Below are 26,945 nucleotides of genomic sequence, written 5' to 3'. Positions count from 1 at the left end.
GGAACCTTGTAGCATGAACAGATTATAAGGCAAGAGAAATATTAGAAGAGAAATAACAACTGAAATATAAGAACAAAATGAAAAAGAAAAAAATCTGTTCTTATCAGTTTAATATCTGATACGTCCCCTATCTGGGGACCATATATTAAATGGATTTTTAGAACAGGGAGATGGAAAAAGAGCTTGCTCTGTCCACTCCACGCATTGACCTGGTATTGCAGTATCTCCAGGACCGGTGCACCCCTTCTTTAATGTAGTTTCTAAAATCAGAAAGAATTGAATTCAATGTTTTTTGTTCATTTTGCTTGTTTGTCGGATTTGGGGATGGACTCTTTGGCTTTGCTTTTCTTCTCCTCATTGGATTTTTCATGTTCAAAGTTGCAGAAGCCAGATTACAAGCTCATTTTGGTTCAACTTCAGCAACTGTGCATTGCATTGCCATGTAATGTGATGCAATGCTATCTTTCTAGCTCTCCCTTTTTACTTCCTTTTGGATAAACAGACATATTAGGCAAGCATTTTGGAGCTTTCACCTAAATAACTACAGGTGGTGAGATAAGCTGCACAATATAATTGACCTTTCAGTATATTGTTGCACACACACCATCTATTTAGCAAATGCCCTTGTTATCAACAGCAGCCTTTTAAACTCACCTGAGCTAACAGGTATGTGCGCTGGTTACTCTGCTGCGCTTAAAATTTCTTTTTTGGTTTGCTACAATGCCTTTTCTGAAACGTTGTCTCCTTCTGCTGGAACACTGACTTCTTTCATTTAATGCCTGCAGACTATAAAAGAGAACCCAACCCAAAAAGTTTGGTTGATTAGTCTGTGGCATTCTGTTAAACTGTTGCTTATGGCGGTCTCTGTGAGCTTCTCAGCGACATTCAGCCAGCCAGGTATCCTGCCTGCAGTAGATGGAATGTGGCAATGGAACGCTGGCTGCGCGTGTCATAATAGGCTCTGAGCCTTTATATACCTGTGCACAGCAGCAGCCACCTTCAGTTTGCTGCTGGACAGCCAGCAGCAGCAGCAGCAGGAGAGGTATGTAATCAGGAGCCCTCCTGCTAAGGGTAGACAGCTGCTCGTTCCACCCCACCCCCCGCCTTAATTGGTTCTCCTCCCTTCCAACGGTGTTGAGGCGGGTGGGAACAGCAGGGGGTGAAGGTGCTGTGTTTAAAGAGGTGGAGTTATGCAGATCTAAAACGCGTGGATTGCAGCAGCAGCAAGCCGAAAAGTGCAGGCATGTAAGGGATCTAGAGGTTGACAACATGTCTTCTTAACGGGAGTCCAGGAGCTCATCTCCACAAATGGACTTTTCAGGATCCTTGGGTGGCTCCGTAGTTTGAAACCAATTCTGGTTATCGCTTCTCGGCCTTTTGGCTAAGATCAAGTGTAGTATCTGTTCTTATCAGTTTAATATCTGATACGTCCCCTATCTGGGGACCATATATTAAATGGATTTTTAGAACAGGGAGATGGAAAAAGAGCTTGCTCTGTCCACTCCACGCATTGACCTGGTATTGCAGTATCTCCAGGACCGGTGCACCCCTTCTTTAATGCAGTTTCTAAAATCAGAAAGAATTGAATTCAATGTTTTTTGTTCATTTTGCTTGTTTGTCGGATTTGGGGATGGACTCTTTGGCTTTGCTTTTCTTCTCCTCATTGGATTTTTCATGTTCAAAGTTGCAGAAGCCAGATTACAAGCTCATTTTGGTTCAACTTCAGCAACTGTGCATTGCATTGCCATGTAATGTGATGCAATGCTATCTTTCTAGCTCTCCCTTTTTACTTCCTTTTGGATAAACAGACATATTAGGCAAGCATTTTGGAGCTTTCACCTAAATAACTACAGGTGGTGAGATAAGCTGCACAATATAATTGACCTTTCAGTATATTGTTGCACACACACCATCTATTTAGCAAATGCCCTTGTTATCAACAGCAGCCTTTTAAACTCACCTGAGCTAACAGGTATGTGCGCTGGTTACTCTGCTGCGCTTAAAATTTCTTTTTTGGTTTGCTACAATGCCTTTTCTGAAACGTTGTCTCCTTCTGCTGGAACACTGACTTCTTTCATTTAATGCCTGCAGACTATAAAAGAGAACCCAACCCAAAAAGTTTGGTTGATTAGTCTGTGGCATTCTGTTAAACTGTTGCTTATGGCGGTCTCTGTGAGCTTCTCAGCGACATTCAGCCAGCCAGGTATCCTGCCTGCAGTAGATGGAATGTGGCAATGGAACGCTGGCTGCGCGTGTCATAATAGGCTCTGAGCCTTTATATACCTGTGCACAGCAGCAGCCACCTTCAGTCTGCTGCTGGACAGCCAGCAGCAGCAGCAGCAGGAGAGGTATGTAATCAGGAGCCCTCCTGCTAAGGGTAGACAGCTGCTCGTTCCACCCCACCCCCCGCCTTAATTGGTTCTCCTCCCTTCCAACGGTGTTGAGGCGGGTGGGAACAGCAGGGGGTGAAGGTGCTGTGTTTAAAGAGGTGGAGTTATGCAGATCTAAAACGCGTGGATTGCAGCAGCAGCAAGCCGAAAAGTGCAGGCATGTAAGGGATCTAGAGGTTGACAACATGTCTTCTTAACGGGAGTCCAGGAGCTCATCTCCACAAATGGACTTTTCAGGATCCTTGGGTGGCTCCGTAGTTTGAAACCAATTCTGGTTATCGCTTCTCGGCCTTTTGGCTAAGATCAAGTGTAGTATCTGTTCTTATCAGTTTAATATCTGATACGTCCCCTATCTGGGGACCATATATTAAATGGATTTTTAGAACAGGGAGATGGAAAAAGAGCTTGCTCTGTCCACTCCACGCATTGACCTGGTATTGCAGTATCTCCAGGACCGGTGCACCCCTTCTTTAATGCAGTTTCTAAAATCAGAAAGAATTGAATTCAATGTTTTTTGTTCATTTTGCTTGTTTGTCGGATTTGGGGATGGACTCTTTGGCTTTGCTTTTCTTCTCCTCATTGGATTTTTCATGTTCAAAGTTGCAGAAGCCAGATTACAAGCTCATTTTGGTTCAACTTCAGCAACTGTGCATTGCATTGCCATGTAATGTGATGCAATGCTATCTTTCTAGCTCTCCCTTTTTACTTCCTTTTGGATAAACAGACATATTAGGCAAGCATTTTGGAGCTTTCACCTAAATAACTACAGGTGGTGAGATAAGCTGCACAATATAATTGACCTTTCAGTATATTGTTGCACACACACCATCTATTTAGCAAATGCCCTTGTTATCAACAGCAGCCTTTTAAACTCACCTGAGCTAACAGGTATGTGCGCTGGTTACTCTGCTGCGCTTAAAATTTCTTTTTTGGTTTGCTACAATGCCTTTTCTGAAACGTTGTCTCCTTCTGCTGGAACACTGACTTCTTTCATTTAATGCCTGCAGACTATAAAAGAGAACCCAACCCAAAAAGTTTGGTTGATTAGTCTGTGGCATTCTGTTAAACTGTTGCTTATGGCGGTCTCTGTGAGCTTCTCAGCGACATTCAGCCAGCCAGGTATCCTGCCTGCAGTAGATGGAATGTGGCAATGGAACGCTGGCTGCGCGTGTCATAATAGGCTCTGAGCCTTTATATACCTGTGCACAGCAGCAGCCACCTTCAGTCTGCTGCTGGACAGCCAGCAGCAGCAGCAGCAGGAGAGGTATGTAATCAGGAGCCCTCCTGCTAAGGGTAGACAGCTGCTCGTTCCACCCCACCCCCCGCCTTAATTGGTTCTCCTCCCTTCCAACGGTGTTGAGGCGGGTGGGAACAGCAGGGGGTGAAGGTGCTGTGTTTAAAGAGGTGGAGTTATGCAGATCTAAAACGCGTGGATTGCAGCAGCAGCAAGCCGAAAAGTGCAGGCATGTAAGGGATCTAGAGGTTGACAACATGTCTTCTTAACGGGAGTCCAGGAGCTCATCTCCACAAATGGACTTTTCAGGATCCTTGGGTGGCTCCGTAGTTTGAAACCAATTCTGGTTATCGCTTCTCGGCCTTTTGGCTAAGATCAAGTGTAGTATCTGTTCTTATCAGTTTAATATCTGATACGTCCCCTATCTGGGGACCATATATTAAATGGATTTTTAGAACAGGGAGATGGAAAAAGAGCTTGCTCTGTCCACTCCACGCATTGACCTGGTATTGCAGTATCTCCAGGACCGGTGCACCCCTTCTTTAATGCAGTTTCTAAAATCAGAAAGAATTGAATTCAATGTTTTTTGTTCATTTTGCTTGTTTGTCGGATTTGGGGATGGACTCTTTGGCTTTGCTTTTCTTCTCCTCATTGGATTTTTCATGTTCAAAGTTGCAGAAGCCAGATTACAAGCTCATTTTGGTTCAACTTCAGCAACTGTGCATTGCATTGCCATGTAATGTGATGCAATGCTATCTTTCTAGCTCTCCCTTTTTACTTCCTTTTGGATAAACAGACATATTAGGCAAGCATTTTGGAGCTTTCACCTAAATAACTACAGGTGGTGAGATAAGCTGCACAATATAATTGACCTTTCAGTATATTGTTGCACACACACCATCTATTTAGCAAATGCCCTTGTTATCAACAGCAGCCTTTTAAACTCACCTGAGCTAACAGGTATGTGCGCTGGTTACTCTGCTGCGCTTAAAATTTCTTTTTTGGTTTGCTACAATGCCTTTTCTGAAACGTCGTCTCCTTCTGCTGGAACACTGACTTCTTTCATTTAATGCCTGCAGACTATAAAAGAGAACCCAACCCAAAAAGTTTGGTTGATTAGTCTGTGGCATTCTGTTAAACTGTTGCTTATGGCGGTCTCTGTGAGCTTCTCAGCGACATTCAGCCAGCCAGGTATCCTGCCTGCAGTAGATGGAATGTGGCAATGGAACGCTGGCTGCGCGTGTCATAATAGGCTCTGAGCCTTTATATACCTGTGCACAGCAGCAGCCACCTTCAGTCTGCTGCTGGACAGCCAGCAGCAGCAGCAGCAGGAGAGGTATGTAATCAGGAGCCCTCCTGCTAAGGGTAGACAGCTGCTCGTTCCACCCCACCCCCCGCCTTAATTGGTTCTCCTCCCTTCCAACGGTGTTGAGGCGGGTGGGAACAGCAGGGGGTGAAGGTGCTGTGTTTAAAGAGGTGGAGTTATGCAGATCTAAAACGCGTGGATTGCAGCAGCAGCAAGCCGAAAAGTGCAGGCATGTAAGGGATCTAGAGGTTGACAACATGTCTTCTTAACGGGAGTCCAGGAGCTCATCTCCACAAATGGACTTTTCAGGATCCTTGGGTGGCTCCGTAGTTTGAAACCAATTCTGGTTATCGCTTCTCGGCCTTTTGGCTAAGATCAAGTGTAGTATCTGTTCTTATCAGTTTAATATCTGATACGTCCCCTATCTGGGGACCATATATTAAATGGATTTTTAGAACAGGGAGATGGAAAAAGAGCTTGCTCTGTCCACTCCACGCATTGACCTGGTATTGCAGTATCTCCAGGACCGGTGCACCCCTTCTTTAATGCAGTTTCTAAAATCAGAAAGAATTGAATTCAATGTTTTTTGTTCATTTTGCTTGTTTGTCGGATTTGGGGATGGACTCTTTGGCTTTGCTTTTCTTCTCCTCATCGGATTTTTCATGTTCAAAGTTGCAGAAGCCAGATTACAAGCTCATTTTGGTTCAACTTCAGCAACTGTGCATTGCATTGCCATGTAATGTGATGCAATGCTATCTTTCTAGCTCTCCCTTTTTACTTCCTTTTGGATAAACAGACATATTAGGCAAGCATTTTGGAGCTTTCACCTAAATAACTACAGGTGGTGAGATAAGCTGCACAATATAATTGACCTTTCAGTATATTGTTGCACACACACCATCTATTTAGCAAATGCCCTTGTTATCAACAGCAGCCTTTTAAACTCACCTGAGCTAACAGGTATGTGCGCTGGTTACTCTGCTGCGCTTAAAATTTCTTTTTTGGTTTGCTACAATGCCTTTTCTGAAACGTTGTCTCCTTCTGCTGGAACACTGACTTCTTTCATTTAATGCCTGCAGACTATAAAAGAGAACCCAACCCAAAAAGTTTGGTTGATTAGTCTGTGGCATTCTGTTAAACTGTTGCTTATGGCGGTCTCTGTGAGCTTCTCAGCGACATTCAGCCAGCCAGGTATCCTGCCTGCAGTAGATGGAATGTGGCAATGGAACGCTGGCTGCGCGTGTCATAATAGGCTCTGAGCCTTTATATACCTGTGCACAGCAGCAGCCACCTTCAGTCTGCTGCTGGACAGCCAGCAGCAGCAGCAGCAGGAGAGGTATGTAATCAGGAGCCCTCCTGCTAAGGGTAGACAGCTGCTCGTTCCACCCCACCCCCCGCCTTAATTGGTTCTCCTCCCTTCCAACGGTGTTGAGGCGGGTGGGAACAGCAGGGGGTGAAGGTGCTGTGTTTAAAGAGGTGGAGTTATGCAGATCTAAAACGCGTGGATTGCAGCAGCAGCAAGCCGAAAAGTGCAGGCATGTAAGGGATCTAGAGGTTGACAACATGTCTTCTTAACGGGAGTCCAGGAGCTCATCTCCACAAATGGACTTTTCAGGATCCTTGGGTGGCTCCGTAGTTTGAAACCAATTCTGGTTATCGCTTCTCGGCCTTTTGGCTAAGATCAAGTGTAGTATCTGTTCTTATCAGTTTAATATCTGATACGTCCCCTATCTGGGGACCATATATTAAATGGATTTTTAGAACAGGGAGATGGAAAAAGAGCTTGCTCTGTCCACTCCACGCATTGACCTGGTATTGCAGTATCTCCAGGACCGGTGCACCCCTTCTTTAATGCAGTTTCTAAAATCAGAAAGAATTGAATTCAATGTTTTTTGTTCATTTTGCTTGTTTGTCGGATTTGGGGATGGACTCTTTGGCTTTGCTTTTCTTCTCCTCATTGGATTTTTCATGTTCAAAGTTGCAGAAGGCAGATTACAAGCTCATTTTGGTTCAACTTCAGCAACTGTGCATTGCATTGCCATGTAATGTGATGCAATGCTATCTTTCTAGCTCTCCCTTTTTACTTCCTTTTGGATAAACAGACATATTATTCAAGCATTTTGGAGCTTTCACCTAAATAACTACAGGTGGTGAGATAAGCTGCACAATATAATTGACCTTTCAGTATATTGTTGCACACACACCATCTATTTAGCAAATGCCCTTGTTATCAACAGCAGCCTTTTAAACTCACCTGAGCTAACAGGTATGTGCGCTGGTTACTCTGCTGCGCTTAAAATTTCTTTTTTGGTTTGCTACAATGCCTTTTCTGAAACGTTGTCTCCTTCTGCTGGAACACTGACTTCTTTCATTTAATGCCTGCAGACTATAAAAGAGAACCCAACCCAAAAAGTTTGGTTGATTAGTCTGTGGCATTCTGTTAAACTGTTGCTTATGGCGGTCTCTGTGAGCTTCTCAGCGACATTCAGCCAGCCAGGTATCCTGCCTGCAGTAGATGGAATGTGGCAATGGAACGCTGGCTGCGCGTGTCATAATAGGCTCTGAGCCTTTATATACCTGTGCACAGCAGCAGCCACCTTCAGTCTGCTGCTGGACAGCCAGCAGCAGCAGCAGCAGGAGAGGTATGTAATCAGGAGCCCTCCTGCTAAGGGTAGACAGCTGCTCGTTCCACCCCACCCCCCGCCTTAATTGGTTCTCCTCCCTTCCAACGGTGTTGAGGCGGGTGGGAACAGCAGGGGGTGAAGGTGCTGTGTTTAAAGAGGTGGAGTTATGCAGATCTAAAACGCGTGGATTGCAGCAGCAGCAAGCCGAAAAGTGCAGGCATGTAAGGGATCTAGAGGTTGACAACATGTCTTCTTAACGGGAGTCCAGGAGCTCATCTCCACAAATGGACTTTTCAGGATCCTTGGGTGGCTCCGTAGTTTGAAACCAATTCTGGTTATCGCTTCTCGGCCTTTTGGCTAAGATCAAGTGTAGTATCTGTTCTTATCAGTTTAATATCTGATACGTCCCCTATCTGGGGACCATATATTAAATGGATTTTTAGAACAGGGAGATGGAAAAAGAGCTTGCTCTGTCCACTCCACGCATTGACCTGGTATTGCAGTATCTCCAGGACCGGTGCACCCCTTCTTTAATGCAGTTTCTAAAATCAGAAAGAATTGAATTCAATGTTTTTTGTTCATTTTGCTTGTTTGTCGGATTTGGGGATGGACTCTTTGGCTTTGCTTTTCTTCTCCTCATTGGATTTTTCATGTTCAAAGTTGCAGAAGCCAGATTACAAGCTCATTTTGGTTCAACTTCAGCAACTGTGCATTGCATTGCCATGTAATGTGATGCAATGCTATCTTTCTAGCTCTCCCTTTTTACTTCCTTTTGGATAAACAGACATATTAGGCAAGCATTTTGGAGCTTTCACCTAAATAACTACAGGTGGTGAGATAAGCTGCACAATATAATTGACCTTTCAGTATATTGTTGCACACACACCATCTATTTAGCAAATGCCCTTGTTATCAACAGCAGCCTTTTAAACTCACCTGAGCTAACAGGTATGTGCGCTGGTTACTCTGCTGCGCTTAAAATTTCTTTTTTGGTTTGCTACAATGCCTTTTCTGAAACGTTGTCTCCTTCTGCTGGAACACTGACTTCTTTCATTTAATGCCTGCAGACTATAAAAGAGAACCCAACCCAAAAAGTTTGGTTGATTAGTCTGTGGCATTCTGTTAAACTGTTGCTTATGGCGGTCTCTGTGAGCTTCTCAGCGACATTCAGCCAGCCAGGTATCCTGCCTGCAGTAGATGGAATGTGGCAATGGAACGCTGGCTGCGCGTGTCATAATAGGCTCTGAGCCTTTATATACCTGTGCACAGCAGCAGCCACCTTCAGTCTGCTGCTGGACAGCCAGCAGCAGCAGCAGCAGGAGAGGTATGTAATCAGGAGCCCTCCTGCTAAGGGTAGACAGCTGCTCGTTCCACCCCACCCCCCGCCTTAATTGGTTCTCCTCCCTTCCAACGGTGTTGAGGCGGGTGGGAACAGCAGGGGGTGAAGGTGCTGTGTTTAAAGAGGTGGAGTTATGCAGATCTAAAACGCGTGGATTGCAGCAGCAGCAAGCCGAAAAGTGCAGGCATGTAAGGGATCTAGAGGTTGACAACATGTCTTCTTAACGGGAGTCCAGGAGCTCATCTCCACAAATGGACTTTTCAGGATCCTTGGGTGGCTCCGTAGTTTGAAACCAATTCTGGTTATCGCTTCTCGGCCTTTTGGCTAAGATCAAGTGTAGTATCTGTTCTTATCAGTTTAATATCTGATACGTCCCCTATCTGGGGACCATATATTAAATGGATTTTTAGAACAGGGAGATGGAAAAAGAGCTTGCTCTGTCCACTCCACGCATTGACCTGGTATTGCAGTATCTCCAGGACCGGTGCACCCCTTCTTTAATGCAGTTTCTAAAATCAGAAAGAATTGAATTCAATGTTTTTTGTTCATTTTGCTTGTTTGTCGGATTTGGGGATGGACTCTTTGGCTTTGCTTTTCTTCTCCTCATTGGATTTTTCATGTTCAAAGTTGCAGAAGCCAGATTACAAGCTCATTTTGGTTCAACTTCAGCAACTGTGCATAGCATTGCCATGTAATGTGATGCAATGCTATCTTTCTAGCTCTCCCTTTTTACTTCCTTTTGGATAAACAGACATATTAGGCAAGCATTTTGGAGCTTTCACCTAAATAACTACAGGTGGTGAGATAAGCTGCACAATATAATTGACCTTTCAGTATATTGTTGCACACACACCATCTATTTAGCAAATGCCCTTGTTATCAACAGCAGCCTTTTAAACTCACCTGAGCTAACAGGTATGTGCGCTGGTTACTCTGCTGCGCTTAAAATTTCTTTTTTGGTTTGCTACAATGCCTTTTCTGAAACGTTGTCTCCTTCTGCTGGAACACTGACTTCTTTCATTTAATGCCTGCAGACTATAAAAGAGAACCCAACCCAAAAAGTTTGGTTGATTAGTCTGTGGCATTCTGTTAAACTGTTGCTTATGGCGGTCTCTGTGAGCTTCTCAGCGACATTCAGCCAGCCAGGTATCCTGCCTGCAGTAGATGGAATGTGGCAATGGAACGCTGGCTGCGCGTGTCATAATAGGCTCTGAGCCTTTATATACCTGTGCACAGCAGCAGCCACCTTCAGTCTGCTGCTGGACAGCCAGCAGCAGCAGCAGCAGGAGAGGTATGTAATCAGGAGCCCTCCTGCTAAGGGTAGACAGCTGCTCGTTCCACCCCACCCCCTGCCTTAATTGGTTCTCCTCCCTTCCAACGGTGTTGAGGCGGGTGGGAACAGCAGGGGGTGAAGGTGCTGTGTTTAAAGAGGTGGAGTTATGCAGATCTAAAACGCGTGGATTGCAGCAGCAGCAAGCCGAAAAGTGCAGGCATGTAAGGGATCTAGAGGTTGACAACATGTCTTCTTAACGGGAGTCCAGGAGCTCATCTCCACAAATGGACTTTTCAGGATCCTTGGGTGGCTCCGTAGTTTGAAACCAATTCTGGTTATCGCTTCTCGGCCTTTTGGCTAAGATCAAGTGTAGTATCTGTTCTTATCAGTTTAATATCTGATACGTCCCCTATCTGGGGACCATATATTAAATGGATTTTTAGAACAGGGAGATGGAAAAAGAGCTTGCTCTGTCCACTCCACGCATTGACCTGGTATTGCAGTATCTCCAGGACCGGTGCACCCCTTCTTTAATGCAGTTTCAAAAATCAGAAAGAATTGAATTCAATGTTTTTTGTTCATTTTGCTTGTTTGTCGGATTTGGGGATGGACTCTTTGGCTTTGCTTTTCTTCTCCTCATTGGATTTTTCATGTTCAAAGTTGCAGAAGCCAGATTGCAAGCTCATTTTGGTTCAACTTCAGCAACTGTGCATTGCATTGCCATGTAATGTGATGCAATGCTATCTTTCTAGCTCTCCCTTTTTACTTCCTTTTGGATAAACAGACATATTAGGCAAGCATTTTGGAGCTTTCACCTAAATAACTACAGGTGGTGAGATAAGCTGCACAATATAATTGACCTTTCAGTATATTGTTGCACACACACCATCTATTTAGCAAATGCCCTTGTTATCAACAGCAGCCTTTTAAACTCACCTGAGCTAACAGGTATGTGCGCTGGTTACTCTGCTGCGCTTAAAATTTCTTTTTTGGTTTGCTACAATGCCTTTTCTGAAACGTTGTCTCCTTCTGCTGGAACACTGACTTCTTTCATTTAATGCCTGCAGACTATAAAAGAGAACCCAACCCAAAAAGTTTGGTTGATTAGTCTGTGGCATTCTGTTAAACTGTTGCTTATGGCGGTCTCTGTGAGCTTCTCAGCGACATTCAGCCAGCCAGGTATCCTGCCTGCAGTAGATGGAATGTGGCAATGGAACGCTGGCTGCGCGTGTCATAATAGGCTCTGAGCCTTTATATACCTGTGCACAGCAGCAGCCACCTTCAGTCTGCTGCTGGACAGCCAGCAGCAGCAGCAGCAGGAGAGGTATGTAATCAGGAGCCCTCCTGCTAAGGGTAGACAGCTGCTCGTTCCACCCCACCCCCCGCCTTAATTGGTTCTCCTCCCTTCCAACGGTGTTGAGGCGGGTGGGAACAGCAGGGGGTGAAGGTGCTGTGTTTAAAGAGGTGGAGTTATGCAGATCTAAAACGCGTGGATTGCAGCAGCAGCAAGCCGAAAAGTGCAGGCATGTAAGGGATCTAGAGGTTGACAACATGTCTTCTTAACGGGAGTCCAGGAGCTCATCTCCACAAATGGACTTTTCAGGATCCTTGGGTGGCTCCGTAGTTTGAAACTAATTCTGGTTATCGCTTCTCGGCCTTTTGGCTAAGATCAAGTGTAGTATCTGTTCTTATCAGTTTAATATCTGATACGTCCCCTATCTGGGGACCATATATTAAATGGATTTTTAGAACAGGGAGATGGAAAAAGAGCTTGCTCTGTCCACTCCACGCATTGACCTGGTATTGCAGTATCTCCAGGACCGGTGCACCCCTTCTTTAATGCAGTTTCTAAAATCAGAAAGAATTGAATTCAATGTTTTTTGTTCATTTTGCTTGTTTGTCGGATTTGGGGATGGACTCTTTGGCTTTGCTTTTCTTCTCCTCATTGGATTTTTCATGTTCAAAGTTGCAGAAGCCAGATTACAAGCTCATTTTGGTTCAACTTCAGCAACTGTGCATTGCATTGCCATGTAATGTGATGCAATGCTATCTTTCTAGCTCTCCCTTTTTACTTCCTTTTGGATAAACAGACATATTAGGCAAGCATTTTGGAGCTTTCACCTAAATAACTACAGGTGGTGAGATAAGCTGCACAATATAATTGACCTTTCAGTATATTGTTGCACACACACCATCTATTTAGCAAATGCCCTTGTTATCAACAGCAGCCTTTTAAACTCACCTGAGCTAACAGGTATGTGCGCTGGTTACTCTGCTGCGCTTAAAATTTCTTTTTTGGTTTGCTACAATGCCTTTTCTGAAACGTTGTCTCCTTCTGCTGGAACACTGACTTCTTTCATTTAATGCCTGCAGACTATAAAAGAGAACCCAACCCAAAAAGTTTGGTTGATTAGTCTGTGGCATTCTGTTAAACTGTTGCTTATGGCGGTCTCTGTGAGCTTCTCAGCGACATTCAGCCAGCCAGGTATCCTGCCTGCAGTAGATGGAATGTGGCAATGGAACGCTGGCTGCGCGTGTCATAATAGGCTCTGAGCCTTTATATACCTGTGCACAGCAGCAGCCACCTTCAGTCTGCTGCTGGACAGCCAGCAGCAGCAGCAGCAGGAGAGGTATGTAATCAGCAGCCCTCCTGCTAAGGGTAGACAGCTGCTCGTTCCACCCCACCCCCCGCCTTAATTGGTTCTCCTCCCTTCCAACGGTGTTGAGGCGGGTGGGAACAGCAGGGGGTGAAGGTGCTGTGTTTAAAGAGGTGGAGTTATGCAGATCTAAAACGCGTGGATTGCAGCAGCAGCAAGCCGAAAAGTGCAGGCATGTAAGGGATCTAGAGGTTGACAACATGTCTTCTTAACGGGAGTCCAGGAGCTCATCTCCACAAATGGACTTTTCAGGATCCTTGGGTGGCTCCGTAGTTTGAAACCAATTCTGGTTATCGCTTCTCGGCCTTTTGGCAAGATCAGTGGTGGTTTTCTGCTGCTGGTGTTGTTTGGAGGGCAGTTGTGACTGGGGTTCCCCCTTGTGGGGCCCTAGTGTGCGATTGAGCGGCGATTGTGTTTATCTGCTGTAAAAATGGTGGAGAAAACACGTGGATTAGAGGACTCGGTCCGTCTGAAGGTGGCTGCAGGTCATGAAGGAGAAATCGGTTTGGACCAAGTTTGCGTTGATGTCTTGAAGAACATTAATGGCTTGAAGGTAACGGATGTATTGGCACTGCAGGATTTTCAGAAACAAGGAATTTATGATATCACTTTTGTTTCTTTGAGTATTTGCCAGAGAGTCTACATGGAGTTGGTACGAATGAAGGAAGAAAAGGAATTGAAATGCCTAGAGTTTATTGCACTGGAACCTCTGTTCCAGCAGACATATAAGTATGTGTTTGTGCACATGTATAACCCTAAAGTTCCGGATGAGACTGTTTCCAATTTTTTAGCTCGGTATTGTAGTGAGGTTAAATTTTTGGGAAGAATGAAGAACAAATACAATTATCTAAATGGCAAGAGGAGATATGTTGTAAAACTGAGACCGGATGATAGAGCTATTGGGGGTGCCAAGAGCATTCCTGCACAGTTTTCTATCGGAGGAGAAAGGGGATTTTGTTTTTATAATGGACAGATGGAATATTGTAGGAAGTGTCATGAGTTTGGACATGTTCAGAAGGATTGTCCAGTGCAAGGTGATGTTTGTAGAGGTTGTGGGAAATCTGGGCATGTTGCAAGTGGTTGCCCAATGAATAAGGTGTGTGATTTGTGTGGACATGCAGATCACCTTGCAAGGAAATGTAGATTGTGGGCTCAGATTCCTAGGTCACAGGTGGACGCTGAAGAGAGGCAGAAGAAGACTCGGCAGGAAAGTGGGGAGGAGGGCGAAGGCTCAGACTCAGAGGGGGAAAGCCAAAAACAAGATGGTGGTAGGGGAAGAGACCATGCGGTGCCCAAGATGGAGGAAAAGGGGCGGAGCCAGAAGAAAGTTGGTTTGAGGGAGGGGCTGGAAGTAATAAACAAAGTAGCTGATGTGCATGGCCCGGGTGATGGGATGGATTTGTCTAATATGGCGGAGTCAGTGAATCCTGTTTTGGGAAGAGATGGGGGTGAGGAAATGGAGGTTTTGGAGGAGGAGGATTCTGATTCGGATGGAACTATAACCCCTCAGCAGCGTGATAGGGTTAACAGTGATTGGAGTGAAAATGAGGAGGAAGATGATGGCAAGGAGGAGAGTTATGCCTCCGTGATTAAAAGAAGTAAGGTGGAGGGGTGTTGGTCTGGGGGGCAGGAAGATCCAGTCTCCCTAAGACCAGGTTATTCTAACAGGGACTCGAGTTCTGAGTCGCCTGATATACGTAGAAAAGTGGGTGGCAGGAGTGGGTTTTCTCCTGGTTCATGATGGATCGGGTATGGTGGAGATTTTTTCCTGTTGTTATGATGGCGTTGTGTGTTGCTTCTCTGAATGTACGAGGGATTGGTTCTGCTTGTAGGAGAGCAGGGATACTGGAGTACATTGAGAGTGTGAATGCAGATATTGTCTGTCTGCAGGAATGTGTAATTAAATCTGCCCCGCATGAGAGTGAGTGGAATAAGGGGCAATCTTTTTGGTCCCCATGCTCAGAAAACAGGAATGAAGGGGTGGGCATTTTACTGTGTAATTCCAGTCTAAAGGTTTTAGAGTTTAAAGTAATCATACCTGGGAGATGTTTGTTTTTATTAGTGGATTTTTTAGGTCAGCGGGTACGGGTTTTTAATGTTTATGCCCCTGCTGATAAACAAGCAAGAGTTGGGTTTTTGGAGTCTCTAAAGTTGTTTTTACCAGGCAGAGACTTCACTATAGTGGCTGGAGATTTTAATTGTGTCAGATCCGCAAAAGATCGTAAGAGCTCTACGGAAGGTAGGACTGATGTTACGTCTAATATTTTAAATCAGATTGTGCAGGATTTACGCTACACGGATGCTGGTCTGATGGTTGGGCCAAGTGATAAGTTCACATACATATCAGATAGTGGACGTAGTGTTTCCCGAATTGACTATGTTTTTATGTCTGAAGGGATTAAGGTGGCCAAGTGCAACCACGTGATGACGACTTTTTCTGACCACAAGATGATAGTGGTAGATCTGTGTATAGCTGAGTCCCTGGCTTTTGGAAAGGGACTCTGGAAGCTGAACGTAAGCCTGCTGGAAGAGGAGAGTGTTAAGGTTGGTTTTAATAAAGTGTTTTTGTCTTGTGTGTCTGAACAGCACCTTTTTAAAGATTTGCTAGAGTGGTGGGACTGGGCTAAGGAGAAATTTGCATGTTATTTTAAAGGGGTGTGTTTTAGGAGAGCGAAAGCCAAAAGGGATCATGATGCTGCTGTTATTTCAAAATTGGAAGTACTCCATAAGTTTAAGAGAGCGGGGATGGAGGTGGATAAAGAGATTGCAGATTTGAAGGACGAACTGAAGAAGATACTTATTGAAAAAGGGAAGACTATTATGTTTAAGGCAAAAATAAAGCACATGGAGGAAAATGAGCAATGTTCGAGATACTTTTTTAAAAAATGTTTTAAACCTAAAGGGGTTTTTAAGTCTGTTTTTTCTCCTGCAGGGGAGGTATCTGGGGATGAGATGATTGGCAGTATTCTTTCCTTTTATGAAACACTCTTCTCTAACGATAGTAGAGCCAGTGATGCGGAAATTAATGATTATTGCAAAGTATTAACTAATAATATTCCTGAGGAGAAAATTGGGTTTTTAAGTGAGGAGGTTGGGAAAGATGAAATTAGACGGGCAGTGGATGGCTTGGCGAAAGGCAAGACGCCAGGCTGTGATGGTCTTCCTGCTGAATTTTATGTTAGATTTTGGGATATTATAGGTGTGGAGTTTTCACGGGTGGTGCAATATGGTTTTACTCATGGGATTTTATCGGTTTCTATGCGTAGGGGGATTGTTACGCTGATTCATAAGAAAGGGGACATGAGGGATATTAAAAATTGGAGGCCCATAACATTGTTAAACAGTGATTACAAAATTATTTCTAAAATTGTGGCTGGTAGACTGGCAGATGTGATAGGTGATATGGTGGGGGAGTATCAGGCATGTGCAGTGTCTGGTAGGAAAATTTCAGATAATTTGCTGCTTCTAAGAGACTTAATTTATCAGGCTAATTTGAATAAGAATGCTCTTTTGTTACAGTCGGTGGACCTGGAGAAAGCCTTTGATAAAATATCACATAGATTTTTGTTCTCTGCTTTAAGTCACCTTGGTGTTCCGGATAAATTATTGATGGTCATTAAGAGTTTTTATTGTGGGGTCAGTAGCCAGATTTTAGTTAATGGGCATGTGAGTTCCAGTTTTAATATTTTATCGGGAGTTAGGCAGGGTTGTCCCCTGTCACCAATTCTTTTTATCTGTGTGGTGGAGGCCCTTTTAAAAAGTGTGCAAGTTGACAAGTGTGTGGCTGGTGTTTTTATTCCTGGGGGATCCGGGGGTCCAGTCAAGTCTTTAAGTTATATGGATGATATTGTTTTTACTTGTGGTTCACAGGCGGATCTCAATAGAGTGAATTTGCACGTAAGGATTTTTTGTTGTGTGGCTGGTATGGCGGTGAATTGGGGAAAGTGCCAGCTTTGTAACTTTGGGAGGCAGGTTGAGGTTAACGTGGCAGGAGTGGAGAGTAGGGAGGAAATTGAGGTTCTTGGTGTCATCTTTGAGAAGGAACTGAAAGGGAAAAGCAGCCTGAAGATTCTAGAAGACAAAATGGATCAGAAGTTGAACTTTTGGAAACTAAGGAACCTGTCGCTGAGAGGGAAAGTGCTGGTAATCAAGTCTGTGATTCTCCCGCTTCTGCTGTACACTGCTTTGATTTTCCCACCTGCTGTGCTTTGGACAAAGAGAGTGACAAGGAAACTGTTTGTGTTTTTTTGGGGATCCAAAATGGAGAAACTAAGAAGAGGAATGGTTATGTGTTCTGTGGAAAATGGGGGTTGTGATTTTCCTAACATTGACTTATTTTTAAGAATGCATTATTTTTTGAACATTTATAAATTATCCCAGTGCAATAACAGGACTGCGGACATGTGCAAATATTTAGCAGGACAGCTTTTCCAGAAATGGAGCTGGTGTGAGAAGGATTTAAGAAAACCAGTTTCGTTTGTGATACCGTTTTTTTATGTGGTGCTTAGGTCCTTCTATGATCAAAATGGGATAAGCTCCATGGTTAGACCGGACAAAAAACTGATTGTCTCAGGTATTAAGAAGAAGGAGATGTTATGTGATGTGCCGTTTTGTAATAATGCACAGTCTGGACAGGTGTGGAAGCTTTTTTTCATGCGTGGAATCAGCAACAGACAGAAGGATGTAACCTGGATGGCGTTGCATGGATGCTTGCCAACAAGGGCTTTTTTGAATGACCGGGGGATAAAGGTTCAAGAACTATGTCCTAGGGAAGGTTGCAATAAGGTGGAAACAATACAGCATATTTTTTGGGACTGTTTTTTTGCTAAAAAAGTTTTTACCTTGTTGTCACGTATGTTTGTTGCTTTAGTTGGTTTTCATTGTTTCGATTTTGAAAGGATTTTAATAGGTCAAGATTTTAAGTACTCGCAAAGGAAGCGGGCAAGCTGGATTATTTTTGTCATATATAAAGAGGTTTTATGGGACGTTCGGAATTTGGTGATTTTTAAAAAGATTGTTTCTTCCCCCATGGAATGCAGAAAGATTTTTCTTGCTAGACTGTTTTATGCCTATTTATTGGATAAAAAGAAGTATGGTGAGACAGCAGCAGAAGCACTCTGGAACTTTTCACATTGGACTTCTTACAGTAAGTAACAGTTAATTGCAGGGTTGTGTTTTTTGGGATTTTGTTTTTGTTTTTCCGAATGATGATTTGAGAACCCGTTATGTGAATATGCGCTATGATGCATAAATTAATGTGGGTCTTAATCTGAGGAAAAAAAAAAAAAAAAAAATCTGTTCTTATCAGTTTAATATCTGATACGTCCCCTATCTGGGGACCATATATTAAATGGATTTTTAGAACAGGGAGATGGAAAAAGAGCTTGCTCTGTCCACTCCACGCATTGACCTGGTATTGCAGTATCTCCAGGACCGGTGCACCCCTTCTTTAATGCAGTTTCTAAAATCAGAAAGAATTGAATTCAATGTTTTTTGTTCATTTTGCTTGTTTGTCGGATTTGGGGATGGACTCTTTGGCTTTGCTTTTCTTCTCCTCATTGGATTTTTCATGTTCAAAGTTGCAGAAGCCAGATTACAAGCTCATTTTGGTTCAACTTCAGCAACTGTGCATTGCATTGCCATGTAATGTGATGCAATGCTATCTTTCTAGCTCTCCCTTTTTACTTCCTTTTGGATAAACAGACATATTAGGCAAGCATTTTGGAGCTTTCACCTAAATAACTACAGGTGGTGAGATAAGCTGCACAATATAATTGACCTTTCAGTATATTGTTGCACACACACCATCTATTTAGCAAATGCCCTTGTTATCAACAGCAGCCTTTTAAACTCACCTGAGCTAACAGGTATGTGCGCTGGTTACTCTGCTGCGCTTAAAATTTCTTTTTTGGTTTGCTACAATGCCTTTTCTGAAACGTTGTCTCCTTCTGCTGGAACACTGACTTCTTTCATTTAATGCCTGCAGACTATAAAAGAGAACCCAACCCAAAAAGTTTGGTTGATTAGTCTGTGGCATTCTGTTAAACTGTTGCTTATGGCGGTCTCTGTGAGCTTCTCAGCGACATTCAGCCAGCCAGGTATCCTGCCTGCAGTAGATGGAATGTGGCAATGGAACGCTGGCTGCGCGTGTCATAATAGGCTCTAAGCCTTTATATACCTGTGCACAGCAGCAGCCACCTTCAGTCTGCTGCTGGACAGCCAGCAGCAGCAGCAGCAGGAGAGGTATGTAATCAGGAGCCCTCCTGCTAAGGGTAGACAGCTGCTCGTTCCACCCCACCCCCCGCCTTAATTGGTTCTCCTCCCTTCCAACGGTGTTGAGGCGGGTGGGAACAGCAGGGGGTGAAGGTGCTGTGTTTAAAGAGGTGGAGTTATGCAGATCTAAAACGCGTGGATTGCAGCAGCAGCAAGCCGAAAAGTGCAGGCATGTAAGGGATCTAGAGGTTGACAACATGTCTTCTTAACGGGAGTCCAGGAGCTCATCTCCACAAATGGACTTTTCAGGATCCTTGGGTGGCTCCGTAGTTTGAAACCAATTCTGGTTATCGCTTCTCGGCCTTTTGGCTAAGATCAAGTGTAGTATCTGTTCTTATCAGTTTAATATCTGATACGTCCCCTATCTGGGGACCATATATTAAATGGATTTTTAGAACAGGGAGATGGAAAAAGAGCTTGCTCTGTCCACTCCACGCATTGACCTGGTATTGCAGTATCTCCAGGACCGGTGCACCCCTTCTTTAATGCAGTTTCTAAAATCAGAAAGAATTGAATTCAATGTTTTTTGTTCATTTTGCTTGTTTGTCGGATTTGGGGATGGACTCTTTGGCTTTGCTTTTCTTCTCCTCATTGGATTTTTCATGTTCAAAGTTGCAGAAGCCAGATTACAAGCTCATTTTGGTTCAACCTCCGCAACTGTGCATTGCATTGCCATGTAATGTGATGCAATGCTATCTTTCTAGCTCTCCCTTTTTACTTCCTTTTGGATAAACAGACATATTAGGCAAGCATTTTGGAGCTTTCACCTAAATAACTACAGGTGGTGAGATAAGCTGCACAATATAATTGACCTTTCAGTATATTGTTGCACACACACCATCTATTTAGCAAATGCCCTTGTTATCAACAGCAGCCTTTTAAACTCACCTGAGCTAACAGGTATGTGCGCTGGTTACTCTGCTGCGCTTAAAATTTCTTTTTTGGTTTGCTACAATGCCTTTTCTGAAACGTTGTCTCCTTCTGCTGGAACACTGACTTCTTTCATTTAATGCCTGCAGACTATAAAAGAGAACCCAACCCAAAAAGTTTGGTTGATTAGTCTGTGGCATTCTGTTAAACTGTTGCTTATGGCGGTCTCTGTGAGCTTCTCAGCGACATTCAGCCAGCCAGGTATCCTGCCTGCAGTAGATGGAATGTGGCAATGGAACGCTGGCTGCGCGTGTCATAATAGGCTCTGAGCCTTTATATACCTGTGCACAGCAGCAGCCACCTTCAGTCTGCTGCTGGACAGCCAGCAGCAGCAGCAGCAGGAGAGGTATGTAATCAGGAGCCCTCCTGCTAAGGGTAGACAGCTGCTCGTTCCACCCCACCCCCCGCCTTAATTGGTTCTCCTCCCTTCCAACGGTGTTGAGGCGGGTGGGAACAGCAGGGGGTGAAGGTGCTGTGTTTAAAGAGGTGGAGTTATGCAGATCTAAAACGCGTGGATTGCAGCAGCAGCAAGCCGAAAAGTGCAGGCATGTAAGGGATCTAGAGGTTGACAACATGTCTTCTTAACGGGAGTCCAGGAGCTCATCTCCACAAATGGACTTTTCAGGATCCTTGGGTGGCTCCGTAGTTTGAAACCAATTCTGGTTATCGCTTCTCGGCCTTTTGGCTAAGATCAAGTGTAGTATCTGTTCTTATCAGTTTAATATCTGATACGTCCCCTATCTGGGGACCATATATTAAATGGATTTTTAGAACAGGGAGATGGAAAAAGAGCTTGCTCTGTCCACTCCACGCATTGACCTGGTATTGCAGTATCTCCAGGACCGGTGCACCCCTTCTTTAATGCAGTTTCTAAAATCAGAAAGAATTGAATTCAATGTTTTTTGTTCATTTTGCTTGTTTGTCGGATTTTGGGATGGACTCTTTGGCTTTGCTTTTCTTCTCCTCATTGGATTTTTCATGTTCAAAGTTGCAGAAGCCAGATTACAAGCTCATTTTGGTTCAACTTCAGCAACTGTGCATTGCATTGCCATGTAATGTGATGCAATGCTATCTTTCTAGCTCTCCCTTTTTACTTCCTTTTGGATAAACAGACATATTAGGCAAGCATTTTGGAGCTTTCACCTAAATAACTACAGGTGGTGAGATAAGCTGCACAATATTGGGATGTATTAACAGAAGCATACAGTCTAGATCACGTGAAGTCATTATCGGTCTTTACTCCTCTTTGGTCAGACCTCATCTGGAATACTGTGTACAGTTTTGGGCACCACATTTTAAAAAGACATAGACAAACTGGAGCAAGTTCAGAGAAGAGCGACCAGAATGGTGACTGGTCTGCAAACCATGTCCTATGAGGAACGGTTGCAGGATTTGGGAATGTTTAGCTTGCAAAAAAGAAGACTGAGAGGAGATTTAATAGCTGTCTACAAATATGTCAAGGGCTGTCACATTGTAGAAGGATCATCTTTATTCTCATTTGCACAAGGAAAGACTAGAAGCAATGGGATGAAACTAAATGGGAGGAGACACAGATTAGATATTAGAAAAAACTTTTTGACAGTTAGGGTGATTAATGAGTGGAACAGGCTGCCACGAGAGGTGGTGAGTTCCCCTTCAATGGACGTCTTCAAACAGAGGCTGGACAGACATCTGTCTGAGATGATCTAGTGAATCCTGCTTTGAGCAGGGGGTTGGACCAGATGACCCAGGAGGTCCCTTCCAACTCTACCATTCTATGATTCTATGATTCTATGATATAATTGACCTTTCAGTATATTGTTGCACACACACCATCTATTTAGCAAATGCCCTTGTTATCAACAGCAGCCTTTTAAACTCACCTGAGCTAACAGGTATGTGCGCTGGTTACTCTGCTGCGCTTAAAATTTCTTTTTTGGTTTGCTACAATGCCTTTTCTGAAACGTTGTCTCCTTCTGCTGGAACACTGACTTCTTTCATTTAATGCCTGCAGACTATAAAAGAGAACCCAACCCAAAAAGTTTGGTTGATTAGTCTGTGGCATTCTGTTAAACTGTTGCTTATGGCGGTCTCTGTGAGCTTCTCAGCGACATTCAGCCAGCCAGGTATCCTGCCTGCAGTAGATGGAATGTGGCAATGGAACGCTGGCTGCGCGTGTCATAATAGGCTCTGAGCCTTTATATACCTGTGCACAGCAGCAGCCACCTTCAGTCTGCTGCTGGACAGCCAGCAGCAGCAGCAGCAGGAGAGGTATGTAATCAGGAGCCCTCCTGCTAAGGGTAGACAGCTGCTCGTTCCACCCCACCCCCCGCCTTAATTGGTTCTCCTCCCTTCCAACAGTGTTGAGGCGGGTGGGAACAGCAGGGGGTGAAGGTGCTGTGTTTAAAGAGGTGGAGTTATGCAGATCTAAAACGCGTGGATTGCAGCAGCAGCAAGCCGAAAAGTGCAGGCATGTAAGGGATCTAGAGGTTGACAACATGTCTTCTTAACGGCAGTCCAGGAGCTCATCTCCACAAATGGACTTTTCAGGATCCTTGGGTGGCTCCGTAGTTTGAAACCAATTCTGGTTATCGCTTCTCGGCCTTTTGGCTAAGATCAAGTGTAGTATCTGTTCTTATCAGTTTAATATCTGATACGTCCCCTATCTGGGGACCATATATTAAATGGATTTTTAGAACAGGGAGATGGAAAAAGAGCTTGCTCTGTCCACTCCACGCATTGACCTGGTATTGCAGTATCTCCAGGACCGGTGCACCCCTTCTTTAATGCAGTTTCTAAAATCAGAAAGAATTGAATTCAATGTTTTTTGTTCATTTTGCTTGTTTGTCGGATTTGGGGATGGACTCTTTGGCTTTGCTTTTCTTCTCCTCATTGGATTTTTCATGTTCAAAGTTGCAGAAGCCAGATTACAAGCTCATTTTGGTTCAACCTCCGCAACTGTGCATTGCATTGCCATGTAATGTGATGCAATGCTATCTTTCTAGCTCTCCCTTTTTACTTCCTTTTGGATAAACAGACATATTAGGCAAGCATTTTGGAGCTTTCACCTAAATAACTACAGGTGGTGAGATAAGCTGCACAATATAATTGACCTTTCAGTATATTGTTGCACACACACCATCTATTTAGCAAATGCCCTTGTTATCAACAGCAGCCTTTTAAACTCACCTGAGCTAACAGGTATGTGCGCTGGTTACTCTGCTGCGCTTAAAATTTCTTTTTTGGTTTGCTACAATGCCTTTTCTGAAACGTTGTCTCCTTCTGCTGGAACACTGACTTCTTTCATTTAATGCCTGCAGACTATAAAAGAGAACCCAACCCAAAAAGTTTGGTTGATTAGTCTGTGGCATTCTGTTAAACTGTTGCTTATGGCGGTCTCTGTGAGCTTCTCAGCGACATTCAGCCAGCCAGGTATCCTGCCTGCAGTAGATGGAATGTGGCAATGGAACGCTGGCTGCGCGTGTCATAATAGGCTCTGAGCCTTTATATACCTGTGCACAGCAGCAGCCACCTTCAGTCTGCTGCTGGACAGCCAGCAGCAGCAGCAGCAGGAGAGGTATGTAATCAGGAGCCCTCCTGCTAAGGGTAGACAGCTGCTCGTTCCACCCCACCCCCCGCCTTAATTGGTTCTCCTCCCTTCCAACGGTGTTGAGGCGGGTGGGAACAGCAGGGGGTGAAGGTGCTGTGTTTAAAGAGGTAGAGTTATGCAGATCTAAAACGCGTGGATTGCAGCAGCAGCAAGCCGAAAAGTGCAGGCATGTAAGGGATCTAGAGGTTGACAACATGTCTTCTTAACGGGAGTCCAGGAGCTCATCTCCACAAATGGACTTTTCAGGATCCTTGGGTGGCTCCGTAGTTTGAAACCAATTCTGGTTATCGCTTCTCAGCCTTTTGGCTAAGATCAAGTGTAGTATCTGTTCTTATCAGTTTAATATCTGATACGTCCCCTATCTGGGGACCATATATTAAATGGATTTTTAGAACAGGGAGATGGAAAAAGAGCTTGCTCTGTCCACTCCACGCATTGACCTGGTATTGCAGTATCTCCAGGACCGGTGCACCCCTTCTTTAATGCAGTTTCTAAAATCAGAAAGAATTGAATTCAATGTTTTTTGTTCATTTTGCTTGTTTGTCGGATTTGGGGATGGACTCTTTGGCTTTGCTTTTCTTCTCCTCATTGGATTTTTCATGTTCAAAGTTGCAGAAGCCAGATTACAAGCTCATTTTGGTTCAACTTCAGCAACTGTGCATTGCATTGCCATGTAATGTGATGCAATGCTATCTTTCTAGCTCTCCCTTTTTACTTCCTTTTGGATAAACAGACATATTAGGCAAGCATTTTGGAGCTTTCACCTAAATAACTACAGGTGGTGAGATAAGCTGCACAATATAATTGACCTTTCAGTATATTGTTGCACACACACCATCTATTTAGCAAATGCCCTTGTTATCAACAGCAGCCTTTTAAACTCACCTGAGCTAACAGGTATGTGCGCTGGTTACTCTGCTGCGCTTAAAATTTCTTTTTTGGTTTGCTACAATGCCTTTTCTGAAACGTTGTCTCCTTCTGCTGGAACACTGACTTCTTTCATTTAATGCCTGCAGACTATAAAAGAGAACCCAACCCAAAAAGTTTGGTTGATTAGTCTGTGGCATTCTGTTAAACTGTTGCTTATGGCGGTCTCTGTGAGCTTCTCAGCGACATTCAGCCAGCCAGGTATCCTGCCTGCAGTAGATGGAATGTGGCAATGGAACGCTGGCTGCGCGTGTCATAATAGGCTCTGAGCCTTTATATACCTGTGCACAGCAGCAGCCACCTTCAGTCTGCTGCTGGACAGCCAGCAGCAGCAGCAGCAGGAGAGGTATGTAATCAGGAGCCCTCCTGCTAAGGGTAGACAGCTGCTCGTTCCACCCCACCCCCCGCCTTAATTGGTTCTCCTCCCTTCCAACGGTGTTGAGGCGGGTGGGAACAGCAGGGGGTGAAGGTGCTGTGTTTAAAGAGGTAGAGTTATGCAGATCTAAAACGCGTGGATTGCAGCAGCAGCAAGCCGAAAAGTGCAGGCATGTAAGGGATCTAGAGGTTGACAACATGTCTTCTTAACGGGAGTCCAGGAGCTCATCTCCACAAATGGACTTTTCAGGATCCTTGGGTGGCTCCGTAGTTTGAAACCAATTCTGGTTATCGCTTCTCGGCCTTTTGGCTAAGATCAAGTGTAGTATCTGTTCTTATCAGTTTAATATCTGATACGTCCCCTATCTGGGGACCATATATTAAATGGATTTTTAGAACAGGGAGATGGAAAAAGAGCTTGCTCTGTCCACTCCACGCATTGACCTGGTATTGCAGTATCTCCAGGACCGGTGCACCCCTTCTATAATGCAGTTTCTAAAATCAGAAAGAATTGAATTCAATGTTTTTTGTTCATTTTGCTTGTTTGTCGGATTTGGGGATGGACTCTTTGGCTTTGCTTTTCTTCTCCTCATTGGATTTTTCATGTTCAAAGTTGCAGAAGCCAGATTACAAGCTCATTTTGGTTCAACTTCAGCAACTGTGCATTGCATTGCCATGTAATGTGATGCAATGCTATCTTTCTAGCTCTCCCTTTTTACTTCCTTTTGGATAAACAGACATATTAGGCAAGCATTTTGGAGCTTTCACCTAAATAACTACAGGTGGTGAGATAAGCTGCACAATATAATTGACCTTTCAGTATATTGTTGCACACACACCATCTATTTAGCAAATGCCCTTGTTATCAACAGCAGCCTTTTAAACTCACCTGAGCTAACAGGTATGTGCGCTGGTTACTCTGCTGCGCTTAAAATTTCTTTTTTGGTTTGCTACAATGCCTTTTCTGAAACGTTGTCTCCTTCTGCTGGAACACTGACTTCTTTCATTTAATGCCTGCAGACTATAAAAGAGAACCCAACCCAAAAAGTTTGGTTGATTAGTCTGTGGCATTCTGTTAAACTGTTGCTTATGGCGGTCTCTGTGAGCTTCTCAGCGACATTCAGCCAGCCAGGTATCCTGCCTGCAGTAGATGGAATGTGGCAATGGAACGCTGGCTGCGCGTGTCATAATAGGCTCTGAGCCTTTATATACCTGTGCACAGCAGCAGCCACTTTCAGTCTGCTGCTGGACAGCCAGCAGCAGCAGCAGCAGGAGAGGTATGTAATCAGGAGCCCTCCTGCTAAGGGTAGACAGCTGCTCGTTCCACCCCACCCCCCGCCTTAATTGGTTCTCCTCCCTTCCAACGGTGTTGAGGCGGGTGGGAACAGCAGGGGGTGAAGGTGCTGTGTTTAAAGAGGTGGAGTTATGCAGATCTAAAACGCGTGGATTGCAGCAGCAGCAAGCCGAAAAGTGCAGGCATGTAAGGGATCTAGAGGTTGACAACATGTCTTCTTAACGGGAGTCCAGGAGCTCATCTCCACAAATGGACTTTTCAGGATCCTTGGGTGGCTCCGTAGTTTGAAACCAATTCTGGTTATCGCTTCTCGGCCTTTTGGCTAAGATCAAGTGTAGTATCTGTTCTTATCAGTTTAATATCTGATACGTCCCCTATCTGGGGACCATATATTAAATGGATTTTTAGAACAGGGAGATGGAAAAAGAGCTTGCTCTGTCCACTCCACGCATTGACCTGGTATTGCAGTATCTCCAGGACCGGTGCACCCCTTCTTTAATGCAGTTTCTAAAATCAGAAAGAATTGAATTCAAAGTTTTTTGTTCATTTTGCTTGTTTGTCGGATTTGGGGATGGACTCTTTGGCTTTGCTTTTCTTCTCCTCATTGGATTTTTCATGTTCAAAGTTGCAGAAGCCAGATTACAAGCTCATTTTGGTTCAACTTCAGCAACTGTGCATTGCATTGCCATGTAATGTGATGCAATGCTATCTTTCTAGCTCTCCCTTTTTACTTC

The 26,945-nt window shown here is 44.2% G+C and overlaps 17 non-coding genes across 17 annotated transcripts; all 17 read left to right on the top strand.

The window, feature by feature from the left end:
• Positions 1–64: 64 nt before the first annotated feature.
• On the top strand, positions 65–246 carry LOC141192546 (U2 spliceosomal RNA). Its single transcript, XR_012265919.1, has one exon. It is a non-coding gene; the product is annotated as a U2 spliceosomal RNA (small nuclear RNA).
• Positions 247–1,361: 1,115 nt separating this feature from the next.
• On the top strand, positions 1,362–1,552 carry LOC141192926 (U2 spliceosomal RNA). Its single transcript, XR_012266229.1, has one exon. It is a non-coding gene; the product is annotated as a U2 spliceosomal RNA (small nuclear RNA).
• A 1,115-nt stretch (positions 1,553–2,667) lies between these two features.
• Positions 2,668–2,858, top strand: LOC141192925 (U2 spliceosomal RNA). Its single transcript, XR_012266228.1, has one exon. It is a non-coding gene; the product is annotated as a U2 spliceosomal RNA (small nuclear RNA).
• A 1,115-nt stretch (positions 2,859–3,973) lies between these two features.
• LOC141192924 (U2 spliceosomal RNA) lies at positions 3,974–4,164 on the top strand. Its single transcript, XR_012266227.1, has one exon. It is a non-coding gene; the product is annotated as a U2 spliceosomal RNA (small nuclear RNA).
• Positions 4,165–5,279: 1,115 nt separating this feature from the next.
• LOC141192922 (U2 spliceosomal RNA) lies at positions 5,280–5,470 on the top strand. The gene has a single exon (XR_012266226.1). It is a non-coding gene; the product is annotated as a U2 spliceosomal RNA (small nuclear RNA).
• Positions 5,471–6,585: 1,115 nt separating this feature from the next.
• Positions 6,586–6,776, top strand: LOC141192921 (U2 spliceosomal RNA). Its single transcript, XR_012266225.1, has one exon. It is a non-coding gene; the product is annotated as a U2 spliceosomal RNA (small nuclear RNA).
• Positions 6,777–7,891: 1,115 nt separating this feature from the next.
• Positions 7,892–8,082, top strand: LOC141192920 (U2 spliceosomal RNA). The gene has a single exon (XR_012266224.1). It is a non-coding gene; the product is annotated as a U2 spliceosomal RNA (small nuclear RNA).
• A 1,115-nt stretch (positions 8,083–9,197) lies between these two features.
• Positions 9,198–9,388, top strand: LOC141192918 (U2 spliceosomal RNA). The gene has a single exon (XR_012266222.1). It is a non-coding gene; the product is annotated as a U2 spliceosomal RNA (small nuclear RNA).
• Positions 9,389–10,503: 1,115 nt separating this feature from the next.
• Positions 10,504–10,694, top strand: LOC141192917 (U2 spliceosomal RNA). Its single transcript, XR_012266221.1, has one exon. It is a non-coding gene; the product is annotated as a U2 spliceosomal RNA (small nuclear RNA).
• Positions 10,695–11,809: 1,115 nt separating this feature from the next.
• Positions 11,810–12,000, top strand: LOC141192916 (U2 spliceosomal RNA). Its single transcript, XR_012266220.1, has one exon. It is a non-coding gene; the product is annotated as a U2 spliceosomal RNA (small nuclear RNA).
• A 6,070-nt stretch (positions 12,001–18,070) lies between these two features.
• Positions 18,071–18,270, top strand: LOC141192575 (U2 spliceosomal RNA). The gene has a single exon (XR_012265943.1). It is a non-coding gene; the product is annotated as a U2 spliceosomal RNA (small nuclear RNA).
• A 1,115-nt stretch (positions 18,271–19,385) lies between these two features.
• On the top strand, positions 19,386–19,576 carry LOC141192915 (U2 spliceosomal RNA). Its single transcript, XR_012266219.1, has one exon. It is a non-coding gene; the product is annotated as a U2 spliceosomal RNA (small nuclear RNA).
• Positions 19,577–20,691: 1,115 nt separating this feature from the next.
• Positions 20,692–20,882, top strand: LOC141192914 (U2 spliceosomal RNA). Its single transcript, XR_012266218.1, has one exon. It is a non-coding gene; the product is annotated as a U2 spliceosomal RNA (small nuclear RNA).
• Positions 20,883–22,595: 1,713 nt separating this feature from the next.
• LOC141192913 (U2 spliceosomal RNA) lies at positions 22,596–22,786 on the top strand. The gene has a single exon (XR_012266217.1). It is a non-coding gene; the product is annotated as a U2 spliceosomal RNA (small nuclear RNA).
• Positions 22,787–23,901: 1,115 nt separating this feature from the next.
• On the top strand, positions 23,902–24,092 carry LOC141193043 (U2 spliceosomal RNA). The gene has a single exon (XR_012266342.1). It is a non-coding gene; the product is annotated as a U2 spliceosomal RNA (small nuclear RNA).
• A 1,115-nt stretch (positions 24,093–25,207) lies between these two features.
• On the top strand, positions 25,208–25,398 carry LOC141192912 (U2 spliceosomal RNA). Its single transcript, XR_012266216.1, has one exon. It is a non-coding gene; the product is annotated as a U2 spliceosomal RNA (small nuclear RNA).
• Positions 25,399–26,513: 1,115 nt separating this feature from the next.
• LOC141192911 (U2 spliceosomal RNA) lies at positions 26,514–26,704 on the top strand. The gene has a single exon (XR_012266215.1). It is a non-coding gene; the product is annotated as a U2 spliceosomal RNA (small nuclear RNA).
• The last annotated feature ends 241 nt before the right edge of the window (positions 26,705–26,945 follow it).

Source organism: Phyllobates terribilis, unplaced genomic scaffold, assembly GCF_046119375.1.
Source record: "Phyllobates terribilis strain yellow unplaced genomic scaffold, ASM4611937v1 Scaffold_63__1_contigs__length_7903474, whole genome shotgun sequence".
Classification (NCBI taxonomy): Eukaryota; Metazoa; Chordata; class Amphibia; order Anura; family Dendrobatidae; genus Phyllobates; species Phyllobates terribilis.
Note: the sequence above shows the minus strand (reverse complement) of the source record. Positions and strands in the feature narration are given on the sequence as shown.